The sequence below is a fragment of the Cebus imitator genome, unplaced genomic scaffold (genome assembly GCF_001604975.1).
Source record: "Cebus imitator isolate Cc_AM_T3 unplaced genomic scaffold, Cebus_imitator-1.0 Scaffold239, whole genome shotgun sequence".
NCBI lineage: Eukaryota > Metazoa > Chordata > Mammalia > Primates > Cebidae > Cebus > Cebus imitator.
The window spans coordinates 3,185,354-3,211,351 of NW_016107554.1; the positions used below are offsets into that span (position 1 = coordinate 3,185,354).

At 35.1% G+C, this 25,998-nt stretch overlaps 1 protein-coding gene and 1 pseudogene across 13 annotated transcripts in view; both read left to right on the forward strand.

The window, feature by feature from the left end:
* The window catches only part of RBMS3 (RNA binding motif single stranded interacting protein 3), a 764,636-nt gene that overhangs the window by 555,805 nt on the left and 182,833 nt on the right, over window positions 1-25,998 (forward strand). The gene's annotated exons all lie outside the window — the stretch shown is intronic.
* LOC108282356 lies at window positions 10,855-11,976 on the forward strand (annotated as a pseudogene). Its single transcript, XR_001816377.2, has one exon. The product of XR_001816377.2 is annotated as a high mobility group protein B2-like (transcript).

Below are 25,998 nucleotides of genomic sequence, written 5' to 3' on the forward strand. Positions count from 1 at the left end.
GCAGCCTAGTCACTGTCTGCCTGTAGAGGCTTTGCTGAGCTGCTGTGGGCTCCACCCAGCTGCCGTGTGATCTTCCCTGCAGTCCTGTTTATATGGGTGTAGTTAGAACTGCCTCGGCAATGGTGGCCCGCCTCTGTTATGGCGGACTCTCTCAGTAGTGGTAGGTTGCCTCGGCAATGGTGGGTTGCCTCAGCAATGGCAGGCTGCCTCAGCAATGGCGGGCTGCCTCAACAGTGGTCAGACTGCCTCCGTAGAGGTGGAGTGTCCCAGTAATGGCGGACGCCCCTCCCCCACAGAGCCAGACCATCCCAGGTTCCGCTGTGCTTGCTGTGAAACTCTCAACCCAGAGCGTTTTCAATTACTGGGTTTTTCTTTGTTTGTTTTTTCTTTGTGGGGGCGGGTGGTGGGACCAGCTGAGCCTGATCACCTGGCTCCCTGACTCAGAGTCTTTTTTTGTTGTTGTTGAAAGGTCAACTCTCTCCCTGTTGAAAAGGCACCAGATCTCCCATGCCGCGAATCACTGAGCCGGTGGCCCCGAGACTCCTGGCGGTTTTTTTGCCTAGGAATGTCCTGGCCTGGCTTACTATTTCAGATGAATGGGCGACTCTGCCATCTCAGGGCTCCAATCGCCAGCTAAGAAGGCATCCAGACCAGTGTCTTTTGTACGGAGAACTGCCGTGCCCGGGTGCAGGCAAAGCAGCCGCAAGGGCCGAAACAGCCGCACAGGCGACCCGTGGGGCTCCTCCGCCTGGAATCTCCTGGTCTGTGGGCAATAAAAATCCATCTGGAAATGCCGCATCCACTCACCCTCTCCACTTTCACTGGGAGCTGTAATCCTGAGCTGTTCATTGTCAGCCATCTTCCCCCAATCCTCACTATCCTGACTTTTAACAAAATAAATGGGTTTTATCTCTTTAGCACTTTATATAACTTGAAAAAGCCTGTATTCTTCTATGCCTAACTTGTTTTACTCAAAAATATGTTTGTGAGATTCAGTGCTAATTCATCCTCATAGCTATGTAATGTCACTTTGAGTGAATATGTCACAGTCCATTGACAGACATTTAGGTCATTTCTAACATTTGTTCATTACTAGCAATGCCACGATAAAACATTTTAAGATTGCATAGTGCAATAGAACTTCCTACAATGACAGGCTTGTTCTTCATATGCACTGCCAAAGATGGTGGCTTTTAGCTGCATGTGGCTTTTGACCTCTTGAAATGTGTGGCTAGTGTGGCAGAAGAAATAAACTTCTAATTTTAGCTAATTTTTATTAAGTAGTCACATCTGGTTAGTGGCTACTACATTGGACATTATAGTTCTAGAACATGTCTTTAGGTGAACACATGCACTTATTTCTGTTGTGAATAGTTATTTTATACCTAAGAATGAAAATTGCTTGGTCATAAGGTATGTAAATACAGCTTTAATAGATTTTGCCAAAGAGTTTTGTACCAGAGGGGTTTAGTTGTGCTTATTTTTATTTCCATTGCCAATACATGAGAGTTCCAGTTTCTCCACATGCTTGATAATACTTGACACTTTGTTTTTAAAGAGAAAATTTAGCCATGAATGGCATTACTTTCATAGGGGCCTCCATAATCTCACACATTCATTCTTGGTTACATTTAATCTAGTTGCTATGGCCTTAACGTTTATGCCCCCCCCCAAATTCATGTGTTGAAACCCTAACCTCCAAGGTAATGATTTTAAGATGCAGGGCCTTTGGAAGGTGAATTGGACATGAGGGTGAAGCATGCATGAATGGGATTCATGTCCTTATGAAAGAGTTCTGAGGGAGCTTATTTGCCTTTCCTCCATGTGAGGACCCTGTGAGATGATGCTATCGGTGAGGAAGTGGGCCCTCACCAGACACTGAATCTGCTGCTGTCTACATCTAGGACTTCCCAGCCTGAATAACTATAAGAAATAAATTTCTGTTGCTTATAAGCCACCCAGCTTATTGTTATAGCAGCCAAAATGGACTAAGATGCTAGACTTCACAAAAGGCTCAGATCTTTTAAAAAATACAAATCAGATCACAGCTCCTTTGTTTAAATCTGTTATCAATTTCCCGTTGTTTTTCCAATAAAATACAGATCCTTATCAAGGTGAGTTATGCTCACTAATTCTTTTTATTATTACCACTTCACAGCAATTTCAGCATCAAAAATTTTAGACCTGATGGAAGTTAATATCAACTCATCTACTGATGGTGAGGGTTATATGTGTACAAACTTGGAAATTAGTTTGCAGTTGTAACCCTGTACTACAAATTCCAATGAAATCTAGCTCAGAAGCCATATGGAAAAAAGGCATGCTGCTTTTAAAAAGGGAATGCTATATTTGTTCTTATGAATATAGCTGCTGATTGCTAATGAACCAAGAAACGAAAAATTTACATCAAATAATGTATGATTAATTTTACACAGAGCATTTTTTATTATCACTTGGGTTTTTCTGAACTTAATTATTAATATTTTGTTCAATTAGAAGATAATAAATGAAGATATTATTTATTGACCTGAAGTCTTCAAACTGTTCTTAAAATTAAGGTAAGCTATGTCGTCGTTCATTTTTTTTTTTTTTTTTTTTGAGGTGGAGTCTTGCTGTGTCACTCAGGCTGGAGTGCAGTGGCATAATCTTGGCTTACTGCAACTTCTGTGTCCTGGGTTTAAGTGATTCTCTTGTCTCTGCCTTCTAAGTAGCTTGGATTCCAGGCACCCACCAACAAGAATTTTTTGAATTTTTAGTAGAGACCTGGTTTTACCAGGTTGACCAGACTGGTCTTGAACTCCTGACCTCCAGTGAGCCACCTACTTCAGCCTCCCAGAGTGTTTGGATTACAGTCATGAGCCATTGCACCCGACAATCATTCATTTTTTATTTGTTGTACATGAGAGATATTAACTGATATGGTTCAGCTGTGTCACCCCCTCAAATATCCCATATTCTCCATGTGTTGTGGGAGGGACCTGGTGGGAGGTAACTGAATTGTGGGGTGGGTTTTCCCATGCTATTCTTGTGATAGGGAATAGGTCTCATGAGATCTACTGAGGTCTCATGAGATCTCATGAGACCTGTTTTATAAAGAAGAGTTACCCTGCACACGCCCTTTTGCCTGCCACCATGTAAGACATGACTTTTCTCTTCCTTCTCTATCTGCCATGATTGTGAGGCCTCCCTAGCCATGTAAGTCAATTAAATTTCATTCCTTTATAAATTACCCAGTCTTGAGTACGTCTTTATTAACAGTGTGAGAACAGACTAATACCCTGGTTAAGAAATTGCTTCCCCAAAATTCAAATCCCAGCTCTGTCACTCATTTGCAAGACCTAAGCCACTTACCTAACTATTCTAAGATTAGGCATTAATATTAATTTATAGATGATGTTAATAATCAAATCCATTTCAAGGAATTCTGAGAATTAAATAAGAGAGTGTTTAGAAAGCACTGTGTCTTCTGCATATAGTAAACATCCAATGTTTCTTTTATGTTATTTTGAATTTTCTTATTTTCATACTAGTCATGATATAAATGATTCCTTTGAAAGCTTTTGAAAGATAAATGCTCTTTTTCCATTTTGGTATGAGTCAATCAAATCTCCAAGTGGCTTGTCAGTGCTATATTCTGATGACATGTGTATCAATGATTATACAGGTATGAAAATGAATTTTAGCTTATTACTATAGATATTTTAATTTGCATTAATAACAATTAAAATGTTGCTTGCAACTTATGACATTATAAACCATGAGTCTTCTATAGCCATTGTTCACCATAAAAATCTCCATGCTTCCTTTCATTCAATCTTTACACACACTGTATTTTTTACTTGAAATATCCTTCTTACGTATTTCTACAAGACAAAATTCAGCATATCCTTCAGTACCACATTAATTATGCCTCTTTCATGAAGACATCTCTTCTCATCCCCATGTGTTAGGATCTCTGCCTAATTTCACATACAATTCTAGTGTCATTTTTAACTTTTGACTGTATATTCTGGTTAGCTTCTGTATTAGTCTTCTATTGGTGTAACAAACTACCACAAACTGTGTGGCTTAAAACAACATAATCTTAATATCTGACAATTCTTTGGGTTAGAAGCCTGAAATAGGTCTCACTGGCTGTCACCAGGGCTGCATTCTTTTCTGGATATTCCAGGAGATCATCTAGTTACTTAACATCTTCAATTTGCTCAAATCACCTACATTTCTTGGAGCATAGACCTGGATTAATAGTTTTCCTTGGATCACCTTCATGTTGCCCATTTTGGTGGCTTACTTATACTTGGATACTTATACTTGGATACTTATACTTGGATACTTATACTTGGATACTTATTTGAGTGTGCAACCCTTTCACTTTTCTAAAATTTATTTTCCTCCACTGTACAATAGAAATAGTCACAAGAATTAGAAGTTAATGGGGAAAATAATATATGATAAAGTCTGATGAAGTGACACATTCTAGAGTGCCAAGCTGGGTCACACATCTTTACCAAGTTGTTTAGTTGTACAAGGCTTGAAGGAGAGTCAAATGGGGAATTGAGTGGTTTAAGAATCACAGAATTTGGAATTAGAATGGCTCTCCAGTGTAGCTACCTACATTCCAGCAAGTTAACTATTGTGCTTATTTACGAGAGGTTAAGTGCCTGATCTAAGATGATACCTCTGTTATGTCATCATGGGGGCTAGAACCCAGCTATCCTTTCTGAATTGCTGTAGAACCCTCCATAAGTCACCTGTAATTCCCCTAGAAGACAGTTATGGATGCATTCTAATTTGAACTGCCATCAGTAGAGTTTAGCAGAAGTAATTTACAGTGAAGACAACAAACAGGGAAAAAAAAAAAGACAACAAACGTGTTAATGAAATTTTTGAACGTATTGGTTCTTTCGGGGCCATATGACTGTGAGGGTGCTGATCCCTGTGTCAATGATCAACGGCTTTCTTTTGACAATTATCGCCTTGCTTTCCCTCATATCTGTATTACTTTGAAGAAATCTCCTGGAATTCTAAAAGTTTTGGATCTCCAGGATTCTTACATTTTATCTAATCTTTCTCCTTTGTTTCATAAATATACACCCAGGAGATTAAATAGTTACCATATCACACGACTCCTTTGCTGCTAACTGAACTAGGGCTGGAACTCTCATTTCTGATTTACAGAGTCTGTCCCTCAATTCCATATTGTGTTACTCTATTAGAGTAACCTACGTAAGTTTCTTAGAACCAGAACCGCAAGTGACGCATTATTTAAATATCACACTGCCTCTTGCATGTAGCAGGAACAAGTAGGTTACCTAAGAAAAACAATGAATGAGTTTAAACGTAGCCTATTTACAAGGTAACCCATAGAACTAAGAGTGAACAAGATGATAGGCTACCTAAAATTGACCAAACTGACTGCCTTTTCTACCTTTTCTTTGTGTAGGAAAAGACATACAGAAATGAAATAGTAAGATTGTGTTTCTGTTAAATCTTTTGGATCATAGTAAATGCTTCGGTAACCTCACAGCATCCAGACACAGTCATTTCTCTGGTCCCCCCTTATTTTTACCCTTGATTTCTCAGGAGTAGCTCAGTTCATATATTTTTGCTTCAGCGAGACTCTTGACTTTGCGTGTGTGTGTGTGTGTGTGCATGTTTCTGTGTGTGTGTGTGTGTGTGTGTGTATGTGAGTGAGAGAGAGAGACAGAAAGAATGAGGTACAGCATAGCACAGAACTGTTCAGTTGCCAACCTAAATCTCTTAGCCATGCTCTCCTGGAAATCACTTTCAGCCACACAAAATTTCACTGGCCCTATATCCCAAGGAGCCCTGAGTTGCCACTATTACTGTAGACTCCTCTTTCCCTCTGGTGGCTTCTTCCTTCTACTTTTCTAGATGTATACCTTCAACTTGAGCCTTTTTGTGAGTATTACATTATTCTTTATTTTGTTTTATCATAAAGAGCCCACTTGATAATATTTGTTCAGATCACTTACATGTACCGCTCAGTTGATACGCACATTTACTCTTCTGAAAAAGTGTTTAGCATTAAGTAACTTAGAACATAAAAAACAAGTGTATTTTCTTCTATCTTTTTCTCTTGAATTCTTTGCCATGTAAGAGGCAAACACATGAATGGATATCTTTTCTACAAATGGATTATCAACATTGTCCCCAACATTACCTAGTTCCTTAAGCAAGAGATACATATTTTAAAATTTTTATGACATTCAAAGAGTTAAAATTATGAATTTCACATTTCTCTAAATGGATATTAAAAAGAACAATCTTTGGCAGATCACAGACTAACAAAGGTAACAGATGTTGGATTGGAAACTGTACAATCTAGAGATGGAAAATTAATTTATTAAAAAGTAGTGATTTTTTCCCCTGGGTGTGTTTTTAATGACCTTAGCAAAGCAGAATGGAAATATTTGCATTCCTGGCAATCAATTTACATACTTAAGCATTTGTTTTTCTTCCCCTTCTAAAGAACTGTGTGTTCAGTAATAACCCATATAATAGAAAGAAGGGTGAAGAAATGTGTGTCTTTGGCATCCAGCCTGCTGTTAGCAAGTGAGTTTCTTAGTCTACAATGTTCATTTGGAATTCCTTTACTCATGTCTTAATGTACAACTCGCTGAACTTAACAGCTATTATAAAAATAGATATATTTTCCATCTCTCTGGTGGCGTTGCTTCTCTTTCTCACACCTGACTTAAATTTTCTATCTCACTTCTCCAGAGTTCCCAACACAATAGTCTTCTTTTATCTTCAATATATAGTGGAGCATTCTGAAATAGTCAAAGCACAATGAGGGAGGAGATAGTGGGTAATATTTTTAAAAACTGTTTTATCCAAGCATTGAGCATGTACTATTTAAAATATTTATATTCTGCATAGAGTTGATGCTGATAAAACCTTGAGTCTGACAAAGATTTCATAAAAATTCCTATCACATTCCATATTTCAATGACAGACAATAAGTCAGAATGTAGGTATGACAATGTTTTTCAAATGTCTTACAGCACAGGACAGATTAGAAAGGACCATCAAGAGGAGAATGCCTCGCTAAGAAGAATTATCTATTTACACTGCATTCCAGTCCCATTTCTCATGCCCAGATCTGTGGGATATTTGGCTAAAACTTGCAGAATTATTATGGCGCTTCCTGTCCCTCTATCCCTGCTCACTACTTTGTTCAAGGGAATTAATTTTTTTAAAAAACAGTTTGCCTTATTTTAGAGCTGTTTGGAAATTCTTGTTATTTCAGATAAAGAGAATACTATTTTGTTAGCAAGCTGTTCTGTTTCTTTGGGCTGCATTTCTATATGTTTATCAGCTAATTACATAGTGCAGATATTTTTAGTAGGAGGTAATCTTTTTTTTTTCTCCACTTGTTACTTCTCCCTTGAGACATTTTTGATGAAATTGTGCTGGGGACAACTTGAAAAGGAATGTTTTTCTACATTAAAAATTTTAAAACAATTTGACTAAACATATTGGTGATCATAAAATAAAGTCAAAGGTTTAATTCAAAACATAACATTTTAGTTTGTGCATAGAAAAACTTTATTTTGGAGCAGATATCAAGCAGACATCCAACAGAATACTGTCTTCAGCTGTTCCTTAATTTTACATGCTATGCTTTTAACCCACTTGTTCATAAATAAACTCAATAGATTAAAACTGATGGTTGTGAAGTGCAGGGCAGGCTGTTACCAGCACGGTAAAACAAAGAAGGAAATTTCAAAATATGTGTCTTTTTGATTGTGGTCATGCATAAAGATTTGACAGAGTAAAATATATAAAATGGGTATGCATGTAATATAGAGATACAGCCCTGGAAGCCCCATAGAGACTTTTTGTTAATGATAATTTTAGTACTTAACTACAAATTATATTTTTTTGACTCTTTCATTTTTATTTCTGCAAATTTAACTTCAACTCAGACAGTAGAAGTTTTATTCTCTTTTATATTATTCTGGTGATTGCATCAAATACAAAAGCAAGTTGTTTAGCTCACAAATTGCAGTTCAGTTCCTTTGCCACCTGTGCATTCATTTCCAGAGATGTTTTTAACACCATCTGATCTTAAACACCCAACAGGAAATAGAAGCACAGGAAGCTAGACTGTTACCTCAATAAGTGTGGACAAGTAAGAATTAAAGTGACCGTAGACTCCAGATTTCTATGTCTTTCCTTAAAGAAGGGATATACAGAGGTACTGAGTTGATTTATGTTAAGTTAAAGCCATTTCAGTAAAGCAATGACCTTGTACCAATACATGTTTAAGTACCTAGTTCTTCAGGGATCTGAGAAAAACATATCATATGTAAAATAACAGATCTTCTGTGAGAACGTTTGACTGCCTGAAACTTTACTCATCCTGGATTTTAAACAACTTGCATATACGTAGGAACTAAAGTATGGCTACTGTATGCTTTTTACTTTAACTCTTATTACAGGTTGACTAGAGCCAAAAATGAATGAGAAAAGGAAAAATTAGTATATTTGTTTGCTCATAATATGCTGATCAAATTCACCTTTAGAGGACTATGAAGGAGTGAAGAGTGTGGGTTGCAGCCCTGCTTTTCTTTTTTAAATTACCTGGGTCATTGTCCCACATGGTGGAACCTAATTTCTTCTCAATGTTCTTGGCTACAAAATAAATATAAAAATAATGTGCAAAATATTTTTAAGCTCTAAAAGTTCTGAATTTATCTCTCAAAAATAATATAAAATGATCCATAATTCAAGATGAATGTATAGTAAGAATTTTTAATATAAGGAAATGTAAAACCCAAGAAAAGGAGTATAAAAATCATTATATAAAAACTCAATATAGTTAATGTAATTATTATAAATCACTCAATAATTGCTGACATGAAAGTTAAAACAAATATTTCAAAAATCATCAAATACTTTTACCAAAGAAAAGCAGAAATGTTTAGCAAATCTGTTATAGGAGTTATTTTCCTTCATAATTTTATATGAGGTCCTAGTTTACCAAAAGCTGTTAGATTGATTTTTCCTCTAGTTTTTCTAAGATTCTAAGTTCTATAGGATTTGTTAATAGTGTTAACATATTTTTTATTCCCCCTAAATTTCTGAGGGTAGACATTTACCTTAAATTAAAAAATTAGCATGGGAGAATTGATATGATACAATTTTTATGTATGACAAAAGTTATCTCAGATCAGTTTTGGTGTGTGACCATTGTAAGTTTAATAAGGCTCAAATGACTTACTCCATTGTATTACCGTGTTCTTTTCCTTTTTTTCCCTCTATACCATTCCTTTGGGCTTAAAAGAATTACTATTGAACCGGCTGTAAAATAGAGATAATAATAAAATATACAACACAAGATGTTTGTAGGGATTAAAAAGATAATGCACATAATATATGTAATACTTTGACTAGACAAATGTGCTAAAAAATGCAAACAGTATGTTTATACTGAGAGAAAGACACACACAAAGAGAGAGGTAGAAAGAGAAAGAACTTGTGATTCCTTTTTGTGTGATGCAAATCCTTTCTCTTATACCACACTGATGTCCAGGCAATAAATCTATTAAGCACTAATAATTAGAGCAAGATGGTGGAACAGAAACATAATACCATAATATCCCAGAGAAGCACTGATTTTGATAACTAACAATGGATGAGAGTACCTTTTTGGGAGTCTGGGCATCTAGTAGAAAAGCCCCAGCACACTGTTGGAGCAAATGATATCCAAGGATAGATGTATTGAGGAGAATAAGAAGAATAGTTTCACTTTACTCATGTCTCCCCTTTACCCATGTCACCCCTTCCCTGGGCATAGCTCAGTGCCAAGAGAGGCTCCCTCAACCTACAAGTATTCCCATATGGAAAGATAAACAAGTAGTGAGTAAGTGCCCAGTTCCCCTAGCTAAATGGGATGCTGCCCAAGACACCCATTTCTTTCTAACCCCACCCAGGATACGGAGGTAATTAGCATGACTGAGTGGTTGGAAGAGGCTGGGAGCAGGAAAGGGAGGTTATAGATCCTGCTAACCACTCTGCAGACTCCACGAGGAAGTCCACCCATGACCCAAGTTAGCTCCCTTGGAATACCACTATAGACAGCAAGAGCAAGTGTCTCACTCAGACAGCAAGCATGACTCTGCAGGATTGAGAGACGGCATATGAATTTGTGCATTTCAGCGCACGGCCGTAGAGAACACAAATGAGAGGTTCTCAGAACCTGTCCTAGCTTTGTGGGATCAAGAGACAGCATACAGTCTTAAGAATTCCTCCATGAGAGGTAACAAATGGTATGGAGCAGATGCATCCATGGGAAAGGTCTAAGAGCACTAGGTGAATCTAAGAGAGCTCAGAATCTCTGGCCGGGTTGACTGGTGAAGAATTAAAACTGAAGAAGATAACTGCTTCTTCAAACGAGAATACAGCAATGTAAGACTTCAAAGAACATTAGAAAATTTTTAAAAAATATGATTTTATCAAAGGAACAAAATAATATTCCAATAATGAGCCCACCAAAAAAATTAAGATCTATAAATTGCCTGACAAATTAGCTTCAAAATAATTGTTTTAAGGGAGCAATTCCTTAAGTGAATTGAGTGTGCTACAAGAAAACACAGAAAAACAACTCAATGATATCAGAAAAAAAAAAAAAAAAAACATAAGCAAAATAAGAAGTTCAATAAAGATATAGAAATTATGAGAGAAACCAACAGAAATTCTAGAGCTGAAGAATATATGAATAAAATGAAAATTGCAATAGAGAGTGTCATCAGGTGGCTAGATCAAGCAGAAATGATCTGTGAATTTGAAGATATAGCACTTGAAGATATTCAGTCAGAGATAAAAAAGAGAGAAAATAGTTTACGCCGGAGCCTCGCGAGGGAAGCGTCTTAGTCGTGACCGGCCGCTTTGCGGGACTCTCAGGAAAAGCTCGTACCAGGTGGACGCCGCTCTGTTCGCCATGGGTAAAGGAGGCCCCAACAAGCCGAGGGGCAAAAGCTCCTCGTACGCCTTGCCTTCTTCGTGCAGACCTGCCGGGAAGAGCACAAGAAGAAACACCCGGACTCTTCCGTCAATTTCACGGAGTTCTCCAAGAAGTGTGCGGAGAGATGGAAGACCGTGTCTGCAAAGGAGAAGTCGAAGTCTGAAGATATGGCAAAAAGTGGCAAAGCTCGCTATGATAGGGAGATGAAAAATTACGTCCGTCCCAAAGGTGATAAGAAAGGAAAGGAAAAGGATCGCAATGCTCCTAAAAGGCCACCATCTGCCTTCTTCCTGTTTTGCTCTGAACATCGCCCAAAGATCAAAAGTGAACACCCAGGCCTATCCATTGGGGATACTGCAAAGAAATTGGGTGAAATGTGGTCTGAGCAGTCAGCCAAAGATAAACAACCGTATGAACAGAAAGCAGCTAAACTAAAGGAGAAATATGAAAAGCATATTGCTGCATATTGTGCCAAGGGCAAAAGTGAAGCAGGAAAGAAAGGCCCTGGCAGGCCAACAGGCTCAAAGAAGAAGAATGAACCAGAAGATGAGGAGGAGGAGGAGGAGGAGGAGGAAGATGAAGAATAAATGGCTATCCTTTAATGATGAGTGTGGAGGGTGCGTGTGTGCTCAGGCAATTGTTTTCCTAAGAATGTCAATTCAAGTGCAGCTCAATATTAGCTTCAGTATAAAAATGTACAGATTTTTGTATAGCTGATAAGATTCTCTGTAGAGAAAATACTTTTGAAAAAATGCAGGTTGTAGCTTTTCGATGGGCTACTACATACAGTTAGATTTTACAGCTTCTGATGTTGAATGTTCCTAAATATTTAATGTTTTTTTAAATTTCTTGACTTGTGTATGGTAGCACAGCAAACTTGTAGGAATTAGTATCAATAGTAAATTTTTGTTTTTTTAGGATGTTGCCTTTTGTTTTTTAAGAAAAAAATTTTGTAGTAAAATTATGTATATTAAAAAAAAAAAGAAAAAACAATGAAAACAAATGAACAAAGCCTACAGCATTTGTGGAACAATATCAAGAAAGCAAACGTTCACTGTCTGGGAGCTCCAGAAGAAGAGACAGAGAAAGGGACAGAATTTTTATTTTAAAAAATAATGGCTGAAATATTTTCAGATCTGGAGAGACATGTGAACATCTAGGTGTATGAAGCTCAAGCCTCAAATAGGTTCCCCCAAAGAAGACTCACTAAGACACATTAAGATAAAATTGTCAAAAATCAAAGACAAAGAGAATTTTTAAAGCACCTAGAAAAACAAGCTTATCACATACAAGAGAACCTGCATGAGGTTCAGCCAAGAAACAGGGTTTCTCAGCAAAAACCTTGCAGGGCAGCACAAAGTAGAATGATATATTCAAAGTGCTGGAAAAATAAATTGCAAAACAAAAATATATTACCTGGCAAAGCTGTCCTTCTTAAATGGAGAGATAAAGACTTTCCAAGACAAACAAAAGCTGAGAAAGCTTGCCCCCACTATACTTGCCTTACAAGAAATGGTAAAGGGAGTTCTGCTAGCTGGAAGGAAAGTATGCTAATTAATATCATGAAGGCAAACAAAACTATAAAACTCACCAGTAAAGATAAATATATAAACAAATTCATAATAATCTAATAATGTAATGGTAGAGTGTTAATTACTTATGACTCTAACATAAAGGTTAAAAACCAAAAGTATTAAAAATAACTATAGCATCATAACCTGTTAATAGATGAACAAGATAAAATGATGTAAATTATAACAATAAAAACATAAAATTGGGTGTGAAGCAGTGTACAATTTTTTTATGCAATCAAAGTATTATGTTTAAAATAGATTGTTGTTATAACTACAGGATGAACTATATAAGCCAAAAGTAATCATGAAGCAAAAACTTATAGTAGATACATAAAAAAAAAAGAGAAATTAATCAAAGCATACCACTATAGAAAAGCATCAATTCACAATGGAAGATAGCAAGAGAGATGAAAGGATCAAAGGATCTACAAAATGGTCAGAAAATAATTGTCAAAAGGGCAATAGCAAGCCTTTCCCTATTAATAATGTCTTTAAAGGTAACTGAATTAAAATTTCTAATCAAAAGACACATAGAGTGGCTAAATGGATTAAAACAAGATGCAACTAAATACTGCTGGCAAGAAACTCACTTCAGCATTAAGGACGCTCGTAGACTGAAAGTGCAGGGATGGAAAAAGATATTCCATGAAAGCTGAAACCTAAAAGAGTAGGAGTAGCTATATTTCTATCAGACAAAATAGACTTTTAGGTAAAAACTGTGGAAAAGAAACAATGAAGATAATTATATAATGATAAAGTTGTCACTACATCAAGAGGACATAACAATTGCAAATATATATGCACCCACTGTTAAGGCACCTAAATATGTTAAGCAAATATTAACAAAGCTAAATGCAGAAATAGAGAGCAATGCAATCATAGTAGGGAACTTCAATACCCAACTCTCAATAACAAATAGATCATCCAGATAGAAAATCAATAAGAAAAGTTTGGATTTTAATTACATTTTAGAACAAATGAACCTAACAGACATACAAAGGACACCATCCAAAGACAACTGAATGCACATTCTTCTCAAGCATGCACAAAGCATTCTCCTGAATAGATCATATGTTAATCCACAAAACAAGTCTTAAGTTTTAAAAGATTATAATCATATTAAGCATATTTTTGAACCACAATAGTATAAAACTAGAGATCAGTAGCAGGAAGTATACTGGAAAATTTACAAATATATGAAAATTAAACAACACATTTATGAAAAACCAATGTGTCAAAAATTTAAAAGATAAATCAAAAAAATGTTGAGACAAAAGAAAATGGAAACACAACATACAAAAACGTATGGGATGCAGCAAAATCATTTCTAAGTGACAAGTTTAGAGTGTTAAATGCCTACATGATAAACAAAGAGATATCTCAAATAAACAGCCCTACTTTCATTTCAATGAACTAGAAAAATAATAAACTAAGCCAAAATTTAGCAAAAGGAAGGAGATAATGAAGATCAGAGAATAGATAAATAAAATAGATACCAGAAAATCAATAGAAAAGAACAACAAAACTAATTATTGTTTTTTTGAAAAGATAAATAAAATTGACAGACCTTTTACTACACTCAGAAAAAATAGACAATTAAATAAGTACAATGAGAAATAAAAGAGGAGAAATTAGAACTGACACCACAGAAATAAAGGGATCATAAAAGGCTACTATAAACAATTACATGTCAAAAATTAGACTGGCTAGAATAGAAAAATTCCTAGAAACAAACAACCTACAGAGACTGAATCAGATGAAACGGAAAATCTGAATAGACCAGTAACAATCCCTAATTTAAAATCTCCCTTCAAAGAAAAGCTCATGACCTAATGGCTTCACTGGTGAATTATACCAAATATTTCAAGAAGAATTAATAGCTATTATGTTCAAACTATTTCAAAAAAATTAAAGAGGATGATACATGTCCAAACCCATTTTCCTAGGCTGGCATTACCCTAGTAGTAAAGCAAGAGAAGGACCCCATAAAGAGAGAAAATTACAGATCAGTATTTCTGATAAACATAGATGTAACAATCTTCAGTAAAATACTAGAGAACCAAATTTAACGGCACATTAAATGGATCACAAACTATGATCAAGTGGTATTTGTCAATGGGGTGCAAGCCAGACACAGAAAAAGATATACTGTAGCACCTCATTTAATACACATGGAATCTAGAAAAGTTAAACTCATAGAAAGAGAGCATAGGGGGATCATTACCAGGGGTATAGGGATGGGGAAAATGTGTAGATTTTGATGAAAGGGAACAAACTTGCAAGTATAAGATGAATAATTTCTGGAGACTTTATGTACAGATGTTGACTATAGTTAATATATTGGATACATGAAATTTACTAAGTATATAGATCTTTTATATGCTTATAATACACATAATAAAAGATAACTGTGAGTTGATATGTATGTTAATTAGCTTGACTGTGGTCATCATTTCACTATGCATATATATATATATATATATATATACATCTGAAAATATCACATTGTACACCTCAAATATATAAACTTTTTACTAGTTAATTATACCTTAGTAAAGATGGGGTAGGGAGGAAATCTCTAATGTTTAACTTGTGTAGAGGATAAAAAACTAGCCTATACATTTTGGTCTGAACAATCTGCCCATCTGTGTTCTTTCATGAACTCCAGATGGTTACCTTAGTATTGAGTGGATGTAGACGCAAGATAAATGACCTTTCATGTCTAGTCTTTGCCTTAATGCCTAATCCAGTCTAAAGGGTGCTGCCCTCAAATGATAGTTTTGATTACACCGTAACATGGGGTCAATCTTCATTTTTGCAAACGACTTGAGTAATTTTTTTGTCTTAATGTTTAAATGATAGTTCCAAAACAGGCGATTCTCCTCCAAAACCATAATGATTATGAGTCTGCTGAATGAATGGATACCTATACTTTTGTGAGCATAGAATAATATTTTTAAACTCTTTCTATACTGTTATTACTATTTCTTAAAACCTTATACTTACTCTAGTTTTACTGTGAATTATTTTCATTGTGTCTTGGGTTTGATGTTTAATTTCTTTGCTTTTCTTCACACTGTAGTTGTAATTGTTATACATTTAGAACATTTAACTCTGATTTTTATACTATTCAGTAAAAGTAGTAAAACCTCTCAAACTTTAGCCCTGTTTTCTTCTTACCTATTAGCTAGGAATAAGTATCCAATCAGAACTGGATACAAGTTTGCACCCCTCATTTAATTAATTCCATTAATTAATGGCAACAGTGACTTTAGACACAAAGCTCAAACTAGCAGAGATAAATATATATGTATAATATTAATATATAATATATAAATATAATACATATATAATTATATATATGGTAGTTAGCTTGACTGTGAATCTTGATGAGGAATGCGGTATGATTTGTTGGTTTTATGTCTTTATGTGTTAAGGCTGGCTGAGTCATTTTCTTTTAAATGATGTATTTCTGCAATCCTTTACACTTCCAGAGGTCTTCTAAGTTGTAAACACAGAAAAATGCTACAGAGCCCTGGTACTGCTTTCCACATTTCCTTATGATGTGTGAACGGTGCTGTTATTTTTGAAGCATATGTTACAGAGCAGGTTTTTGGTAGCTGTAAGTCTAATTATTTATTCCTTCTGAATACTTAAATGTTGAAATAGGCCACTTTAAAAAATGGGTACGTATGGTGGCTCATGCCTGTGATCCCACTACTTTGGGAGGCCAAAATGGGAGGATCACTGGGAGAACTGTTGAACCTAGGAGTTCAAAACCAGCCTGGGCAACATAGTGAGACCTCATTTCGACCAAAAAAAAAAAAAAAAAAAGCCAGCTGTGGTGGTGTGCACCTGAAGTCTCACCTACTGAGGAGGACAAGGTGGGAAAATCACTTGAGCTTGAGCGTTGGAGGCTGCAGTGAGTCATGATTGTGCCATTGCACTCTAGCCTAGGTGACAGAATGAGATCCTGTCCAAAAATAAATAAATAAAGCCAATACTTTCTACTATTCATTCATAACACTTTTTTTTTTTTTTTTTTTGGAGACGGAGTTTCGCTCTTGTTACCCAGGCTGGAGTGCAATGGCACGATCTTGGCTCACCGCAACCTCCGCCTCCTNCAGGCTGGAGTGCAATGGCACGATCTTGGCTCACCGCAACCTCCGCCTCCTGGGTTCAGGCAATTCTCCTGCCTCAGCCTCCCGAGTAGCTGGGATTCATAACACTTTGATTATGATGAGAACACTTGTGTCTTAAGCAACAGTATGTTCTTCAATATTATATTGACCCACCTGAATAGGATATTTCAAAGAAAAGTATTAAAATGGGAAATCTTAAGTCTAATTGATAATAAGAAGAAGTATAGTGCATTGTGAACTTCCCACTTTTTCAAGTGTTTTGATTTATTTTATGCTGTGAGACCGTATTTTTATCTAACTGAAACATTTGCCACACTTTTAATGCTGGAGGGTTTTAAGTGATGGGTGGATATTTGCTAAATCTGGTTTAGTCAATTACTTGTTACTTCAAATTGGCAATTTATTAGTCTTTGTTTTACAGAGTAATTAAATTTATTTACTGGAAAAACTTAATACAAATAGTATATGTGTCCATTAGTATCAAGTTTATATTTCTATGGTCAACTGAAATATTTTTGTTTAGTACAACAATCTGGAAAACAGGTTGATAAATTTCATGAGATTGGGTCACCATTAGGTGGCTCTCACAATATAGATATGATCAAAGAGGAGTATCTGAAATCCACTAGTTTATGTTAATGAACATTCTTATACTGGCGGCCAGGGGGACAGCTTCTATTGGAATTATCTTTTGTGAATCATCCACATTAAGGGGTAAGGTCTTACTTAAGTGAATAATTATCCTTCATTCCAGAGCTACAATGTCAACCATAATGAGTGGATTTGTTAATACCTTTTTTCAGGTAGCTCCAGTCTTCATCTGTAGCCATTAATTTTGTGACAACCAATAATTATTTTAACTGGTCCCCAGTGCTGAAATGCACAGATGGTTTTCTTCCTGTGTGGTGCAGAGAACACTTCTAAATTTCTGAGAGGTTTCTGTCACTTCTCAAAGAATTTCCTGACAGCAGTGACATTTGGTGTAATCATTTATTCCCTCAGTTTCATGACTTCCCTGCAGTGGCTTTCCTAGTCAGGAAAGCTTCTGTTGTTTTAGAACCATAGCTACAAACATCTGTTGCCAATATATTGCTTAAAGTGTAGAAACTTCTCTTAAAAAAGGAGATCCCCTTCTTTATATGGTTTTAGTTATTTTCCTTAAAATAACATTAAACTCTTATGAAGTTTCATAGAGGAAGACCTCCAAAATTATTAATAAGGAAACTTTTAAAGGTAGAATTGAAATTTGATGATTTTCAATATAGTCCTCAGGGAAAAAAAAAACAATAATAATAAAATAATTGGATTAATATTGAAATGTTTGTAAAATGTTACCTAAAAAATAATAAAAACAAACTCATTTTTACTTAATAAATGACTCAATTATAATAAAAAATACTCAGAATAAATACACCAAAATAATAGTCATTAGTCTCAGCAGTAGAGATACAGATTTCTTCTTTGTATTCTATACTTTGCAAATATTATAAAAATAATGATTAGAAAAAAATTGTTTGAAATGTTAAAACAATGGACATAAACACTAAACACAAAAAATAGCAAAAAATAATATTTTCAAGATTTTCAATATATAATCTTATTGTAATAATTTTACCTATAGCATTTATACAAGTTACCTATCACTACTCAATATACTTGGGAGATTATGCAGGAATACTTCTTACTTCTTTATAGCTTCCATTTGTCTGAGGGTTTTTTCCTTATTTATATCCTTCCCTCCCTTTCTCTTTCTCCTGTATATCTGCACTTCTAATATGAAACTGTGAGGGAAAGAAGATTAGATTGGAGATCGGCATATTGGCTGAGGTCAGCATTTTAAATTTTTATTTTCAGTTCTCCTTTGCACTCTTACAATTATCAAGAACTCCAAAAACTATTTGTTTATGTTGATTGTACATATCAACATTTGCCATGTTAGAAATGTAAAATGACAATTAAAAATTACATTAAACATTTACTTAAAGTATAATAAAAGAATTGAATATCAATTAAAACAACGTTTTATTTAAAACAACCATATTTTCTGAACAAATGAAAGTATTTGTGAGAAGGGTGGACTTATTTTACATTTTTGAAGATTTCTTTAATGTTTGATATAATAGAATGCAGCTAAGTTTTCTTATCTCCTTCTGCATTTTCCATATCACATATTATGTAGACTCTAAAAGAACTCCATTCTGCTGTTATGAATGAGGATTTCTAAAATAGTACAAGAAGACTGATAACACCTTAGTATTTTTATGGAACAATTTTGACCTTGTGAATCTCTTGAAATAGTCTCAGAGATACCTAAAGGTCCTCAGACCGCACTTTGAGAGCTGCTGGCATATGAGAGACATACTTTATTTTTGTACCTAGACAGTATTCTATTTTAATGAATGTACCATATTTACATAAACTGCTCTGCAAATGAATGTTTGTATTGCTTTGAGGTTTTTTTCTGTTACAATGTTGCAATGAATGTCCTTATAAAAGTATATTTGCTCCAATGCATGGATTTATGTATTTGATAGACATTTCAGTTCAGGGTTAAAAGTTATGTACATTTGAAAGTATGATGTATTGACCTCCTAAGAAAAAGATTCTGCAAATGTTTAATTTCACCAAAACAATACAAACCCTTGTTTCCTAGCTCTTAAAAATACTAGGAATGTATAAATTAATAGGCTCTGCCAACCTAAAAGTTAGACAGCGCCATCGTTTGCTTTTATCATTTTACTCTTTACTAGTGAGTTCGATCATTTTTCACACACGTATTGTTCAATTATATATCTTTCATCATTTGCTTATGGTTCTAGTTTTTTGATTATTTTTCTCTTGAGTTGTGTGTTTTTACATATTGACTTGTTAACATTTTGTATATTAACTGCATTAGCTCTCAATTTGTTGTGTGCTCACAAGTAGTTTTTCTTAATCAGTACATTTACTGTTTTCAACAGTCCATTGTCAGTATAATGACTTGGAATGTCAGTAACGCACTCATTTCCTAGACTATGCCTCTCTTCTATGTTTTTTATTATTTGAGAAATAGTAAAATTAGAGGAACTGAATATACAAAACTATTTTAAAACTTGTCATTGAAGTTAGTTCAGAATACGATGTGTTTCCCAGTATTAACTCTGGACATCCAGATGTAGACAAGTTGTAAGCTTTTGACTACATGACTAGTGTATCTCGTTTAGATTCACCTTTGTAGAGTGTGCCTACCATGTACTGGACCTTATTCGATATAATTTAATAGCTCAATACCTATTTGCTGAATGAATGAATAACAGCAATTAGTAGTGATGTTAAACACTCCTATCCTCCACCTCTGTGTACTAGAAATAAAGTTTTTAGATATAAAGATCTTTTGAGACTATTCTGTGGTTTCAAAAAGCTCATCAGGAAGTGATGTTTTCTATAATGGGAGTAATCTATCAAAATAGATGAATTCTAAAATTATAATAATTCCTGAAATTGTCCTGAGGCAAAATTTGTTCTACTTTCCTAAGTATTTCCATTTTCTTGTTAGGAGGAAGAGACACAATCTGAAAACCAAGTCTAATTTTCCCGTAGGCGTAAAAGAGAAGACCTTAGTAATTACTTGGCTTTTTCATCCAACCACTTAGGGTCTTCTTTTCTTATTTTTGCTAATCATTGAAAAAATGAAGATCTCCACAAGGAGAAAATGTTTTCCCTTTAGAATGGCTGTTCTTAGACTTGAGTTACACTTTTACCATCACAGATTTTTGCAATATTTTATATCTTGGCACAGTAAAATGATGTTCTGGAGTGAAAACATTTTTGAGCTTATTATTTTAAAGTTGCTGTTTTCAGTGTACCATTCACATTATTGTCATTATTAATTGCATCCTGAGACCAAATCTGTTTTCAAAAATGATTTTCTTGCATTTTGGATAAACGTAATAAACAAAGAAAGCTACTTTTAAAACTTGTCGTTGAAGTTTTCTTTAGAATGTAATTTATTTATCAGTATTAATTCTGATCATCCAAATATAGACAGGCCATAGACATTTGAATATGTGGCCAGTTTAACTATTTTGAGCTCACCTTTTTAGAGCATTTCTACCACATACAATACCTTATATAATATGATTTAATGGCTCAGTAAATATTTATTGGATGAGTAACAGTAATTATTATTATCCACAACAATACCTGCAAGTCTTTTGTCTTTTAATCAGATAAATTATTATAGGTTTATTTAAAACTTAATTCTCACCTTGAGTATGCAAAATACAAACTCTACAAAATGTTCCTTTTACTATGTAGTTTACAAATATACAAAATAAACCTTTGCTTAAATTTATATTACATATTTATTAATGCAATGAACTATATATATTAAAAAATTGTTCTGCTTAAGGTGCACTTGGGAATAAACCGTTGTACAAATTATTGCACATCTGAAACCATAGTGCATAACAGACTTTCTGCATAAAAATGCTAAAGAAGTAAACCAGGTGTATTACCTGACTTCGGTCATAAACGTAGAACAGAAGACAAATGTAGATTTCCTTGTCAAAGTATGCAGTACTTTGAAAACTTCAGCTTCCTCATTTGGTACCTTTAGAACAAAGACTCACGCAGCACCATCATCTAGGCTCTTTAAACATGTTTTCTGTACCTGGATTTCTTCCTCTTCTTCTAACATCATAACAGTCACTTTTAGAAGGTAAGGAAAATACAAGGCGATCTTTTATGCTTATATTGCATCAATACACAACAATTCAAAGGAATTCTAGTCTTCCTCCCCCAACTCATGGATATAATTTATACCCGGAGATCCACAACTTCCAGTCACCCCCTTGGCATTTTGTAAGTCCCGGAATATTCAAGTCAGATTTAAACTTACAACACTTAAGAAGTGTTATTCTTTGTTCGTATGACAAAGTTAGGATGTTGTTGGCTCTGCTGCACACAGTTATTCAGAATCTTGTGAAAAGGAGACTTTACCATCTATAGAAAATGCAGCTTCCAAAGACATGATGGCAGGAGATCAAAGATGAAAGGAGAACACCAGCCTTGAAGGCTTAGCTCAGAAGTAACATTTGTCACGTTCGGTAGTTTACAGGCCATGGAGACTTATGTTTATAAGGAAAAACTGGGAACATAGATATTGGTAAGCGCAGTCCTTAAAAAGCTTAGCAAGACACCTGGCACATAGAATACCTCAATAAATGCTGTTGTCTTTGTTACCATCACTATGATTATTTTCGAGGGAGGGTAGGTTTATAGTTAAGAATCTGCCACTAAGTCTATGACTTTAGGTGAACTTTTAAAACTCTCTGAACCTTCATTGTAAAAATAGGTCTCCCTTCATCAGATTGTTCTAGTGACCAAATGAAATAAAGTGCTGCAGTTTAGTATGCCCCCTAAAAACATGGTTGTTTCATGCTACTATGCATTTTTATTCATTTTACCTACCAGTTGGTTAAACCCAATTAAATGCCTACATATGTGTATTTTTATTATAACAGTGTTGAGATTTCCTGATTCATATTAACATGTATACACTAATAAAATATTGATTTTTCTATTTGTGGCAAATATATTCCAATTATTAATCATTCATTTGATAGGTATTTCTTACATGTCTACTGTTTTCTAGAGGTTCCAGATAAACAATGGACAAATTACATGAGGTTTTGCTCTCACGATATTTGAATTCTGGAGCAGTGAAGAGGGAATGAGGCAAAAATCAAGAAAATCTAAATAAACTTTGTAATTTCAGATTGTAAGCATTTCTATGAATATATTCTAAAAAGGAGGATTTGGTTAAGACTGGCTGGTTAAGACTTAGATTTTTATGGTCAGAAATGCCTTTTCTGAAGAAGCGATGTTTCAGCTGAGATATAAATGATATAATGATATTTCAGAGGAAAGTGTTACTTTCTGGCAGAGGGAATTCCAAGTGCAAAGGCTCCAAAGCAAGAGCACTTTAAGTAGTTCAAATGTAATTAAAGCAAAAGTGAGCAATAGGCAGAGTTGTTAGAAATGAGACTGTAAAGATAAGAAGTGACCTTTTTGTCTACGAAAAAAAAGTTTGATTTTTTTTTTTTAATATTTGATGTGGAACTATTGAAGGTTTTCAAACAGGAGAGGAATGTGATCTGATTTTTGCTTTGAAAGATCATTCTGACTATGTATGGAAGAATGATCTTTATGAAGAATAGCCCCTTTATAAAAGGGACCATTGCAGAATTCTGAAAAGAGGTGGTGGTAATTTTGAATGAATTGTGTAGGGGGTGGAGATGGACAGAAGTGGAAGATTTGGGATGTATTTCAAAGGTAAAATTAATATATTTTGAAGAAGGTAGGTAAGAGTTTACAGCTGAAAGAAGACTAGATTTCGGGCCTGAGCAACTGAATGAATGGTACTGATGTGAAGACTGGGGAAAGAATGGGCTGTTTGTGGAATATCAAGAGTCATACTTTGTTATTTCCAGGTACCTCTTAAACATTTAACTGACTGTCAGTCATATGCAAATCTTTTGGCCTTTCAAATAATATAATAATTTTAGTTTAGATTATATCTCTTTTTGAATGACTGCTTATTATGAATGCTATTCAGTAATGTGATGAATCAATATATTTTCTTTTAGGTATTCTGTTGCAAGAAAGTTTAAAGCTTCTTAGTTTAGAAGCTCATAAATATGCTCTAAAAATATGTGAAAGAATTTACAAAGATAAGCTTATAAATCCAGGAAGATATATTTTACCTCAGATTCAAAAACAAAACAGAAAAATTTCATTGATAGTTCATCCAAGGCCCAAATGAATTGATTAGCCAAGAACAAAGAGTAGTTTTTACTAATAATAGGTTTGGATAGCTTCCTTGTTTTAAAAAGAACTCTGTTGTGGGGTTTTTTTTTCTTCCCCTAGTGAAATAAAATATTAGAGTGGAATTTTTAGTTAATGAAATAGTTTGTTGCATTCTACCACATCCATGCCCATCTGATGTAGTACCCAGGAAGAAGTCACAGATGCAAGGGGCCATATTGCATGACACACGATAACAAGGTAATGCATAGTAAATACATTTGTCATTTTCACGGAAGCTATTTATATGACACAGCCTTGGGAAAGCCTGCTTGGGAGACATAAATGGATGAAGCTTTTTCGAATGATGAATTAAATGTGCCTTATTTTTTTCAGTAATGTCCAGTAAAATCGTTTATATTGAGCAAGAGGTCTTCTTTCCTGATCTAAGACATAATGTGATACAAGAGGTACATTGTGTGGATAGTTAATATGATACACATTTGTTTGTGTATAACTTCTGCAAGGAGACATTAACTCCCAAGTTCTGGAATCTTTCTTTATGCTTACTAGTTATGACTTTGTAACCCAGGGTCAGAGTTCCAATTTCAGCACACAAAGCCCTTGCCTTTGGCAGCTAAAGGCCTGTTATTATGGGCAAAGATTAAAATTACCCTAGGCCAAGATCTGTAATTTTCTATATTAAGTCTTGGGTCAGTTCCATAATGCAAGTAAAGTGAGGTATCAGTAACTCATTTGAAATTATTTTTCTCATGAAGCAGCCAGACTAGTCATTCTGTTAAATCCAGTAAAAGGGATAAGGGATAAATCAGGGCTACTCTAGGTTTGCGTTTGAAATGAAACATCGTGAACCTACACAAGGGAATGTGTTTTTTCCCCTTTATATTTTGTGGAGTGCTGGGACGCCCATTCTCAATACAGAATAGAGCCAATATATTGTTCACCTTTTTTTCTAGATATGCCCCTAAGTTTCTGAATAAAGGAATTAATTGTATTATTTCTCAGTTGCTGTTGGCCACTTAAAGAGAGAGGGTAGGAGCGCTCATAGAAGTTCTTCCCTACAAAGGCAGCCTATGTGAGGTCTCACATAGCAATCAGCCAGCGCACCTGGACAGTTGAGCATAGATGCATTTACAGGATCTTTCTCCAATCTGCCATGAGTCATTTTCCTTCCTTTGCCTAAGCTGTACGAACTACCCCATTTAGCTACCACGTGCTCCCTTACTCCATTACAATTCGTATTTAGCATCAATCCAGAGGTCTCTATTCGGTCTTTTCTTTCACTTGAAGCTTATGTATGTAGTTATATGCTTTACATTTTGTCCGGGGATAACTATAGTTTCGAGAGCAACTATAAAACTTGTGGAAGCCAACAAAAAAGTCCAGAGGGTTAAGCAGTAATCTAAGACTTATCTTTTTAAATCTTCACATATCTGTGAATTGCTTTAAAATGCTTCAGCCAAAAAGGGGCAGAGATGCTTGATCAAACAATATGGACACACCGTGAAAACATATGGAAATTACATGGTGGGAATATGGAAATTTATGAAACTGTTTTCTCTGCTTCTGTGTCTTTGAAAATTTCCATATAGAGAAATAATTTTTAAAAATATACATATATATAAGCGACCATTTGGGGATGATTGAGCAGGTTTTTTTGTTTTGTTTTTAAACAAACTTTTAAGAGGCTTTTTTTTTGTTATTCATAAGTTAGGCTAAAAAACATGGGGACAAATTAAAGCCTACATAGAGAGAAAAGGAACACAATGCTACCATTTTGGGACATTGTTCAATTTCATGTTGTAAGTGCTCGAGTTTGCTCCTTGAAGTGCAGTTGGAATCATTTTCTAGACCTTTTGTAAAATCACAAAAGATATTTTTGAATTTATTAGTATATTTGCAACCCCTTAGAGGCTTTGATTTTTTATAATACTATTAAAATAATATCAGAAATACACTCAATTCTGTTCCATTTTTGAATATTGTCTTTCACACATACTTATGCACATACAAATATACCACTCCACCCCCTCCGCCAAAGGAATGTGTGTGTGTGTGTGTGTGTGTGTGTGTTTCACATTTAAAAGCAGGCCAAGGCCAGGTGTGGTAGATCACACCTGTAATCCCAGCACTTTGGGAGGCTGAGGCAGGTAGATCATGAGGTCAGAAGTTCAAGACAAGTGTGGCTAAGATGGTGAAACCTTGTCTCTACTAAAAATACAAAAATTAGCTGACCTCAATGGCAAGCACCTTTATTCCCAGCTACCCAGGAGGCTGAGGCAGGAGAATTGCTTGAACCCGGCAGGTGGAGGTTGCAGTGAGCCAAGATTGCGCCACTGCACTCCAGCCTGGGTGACAGAGTGAGACTCTATCTAAAAAAAAAAATAAAAGCCAACTAAAGGATTGTTTTGGTCAACTGTAGTATTTGGGTTAATCAGGTAATGCTGCACATTCTCTTTCAAATTTAGATTTTTATATAATA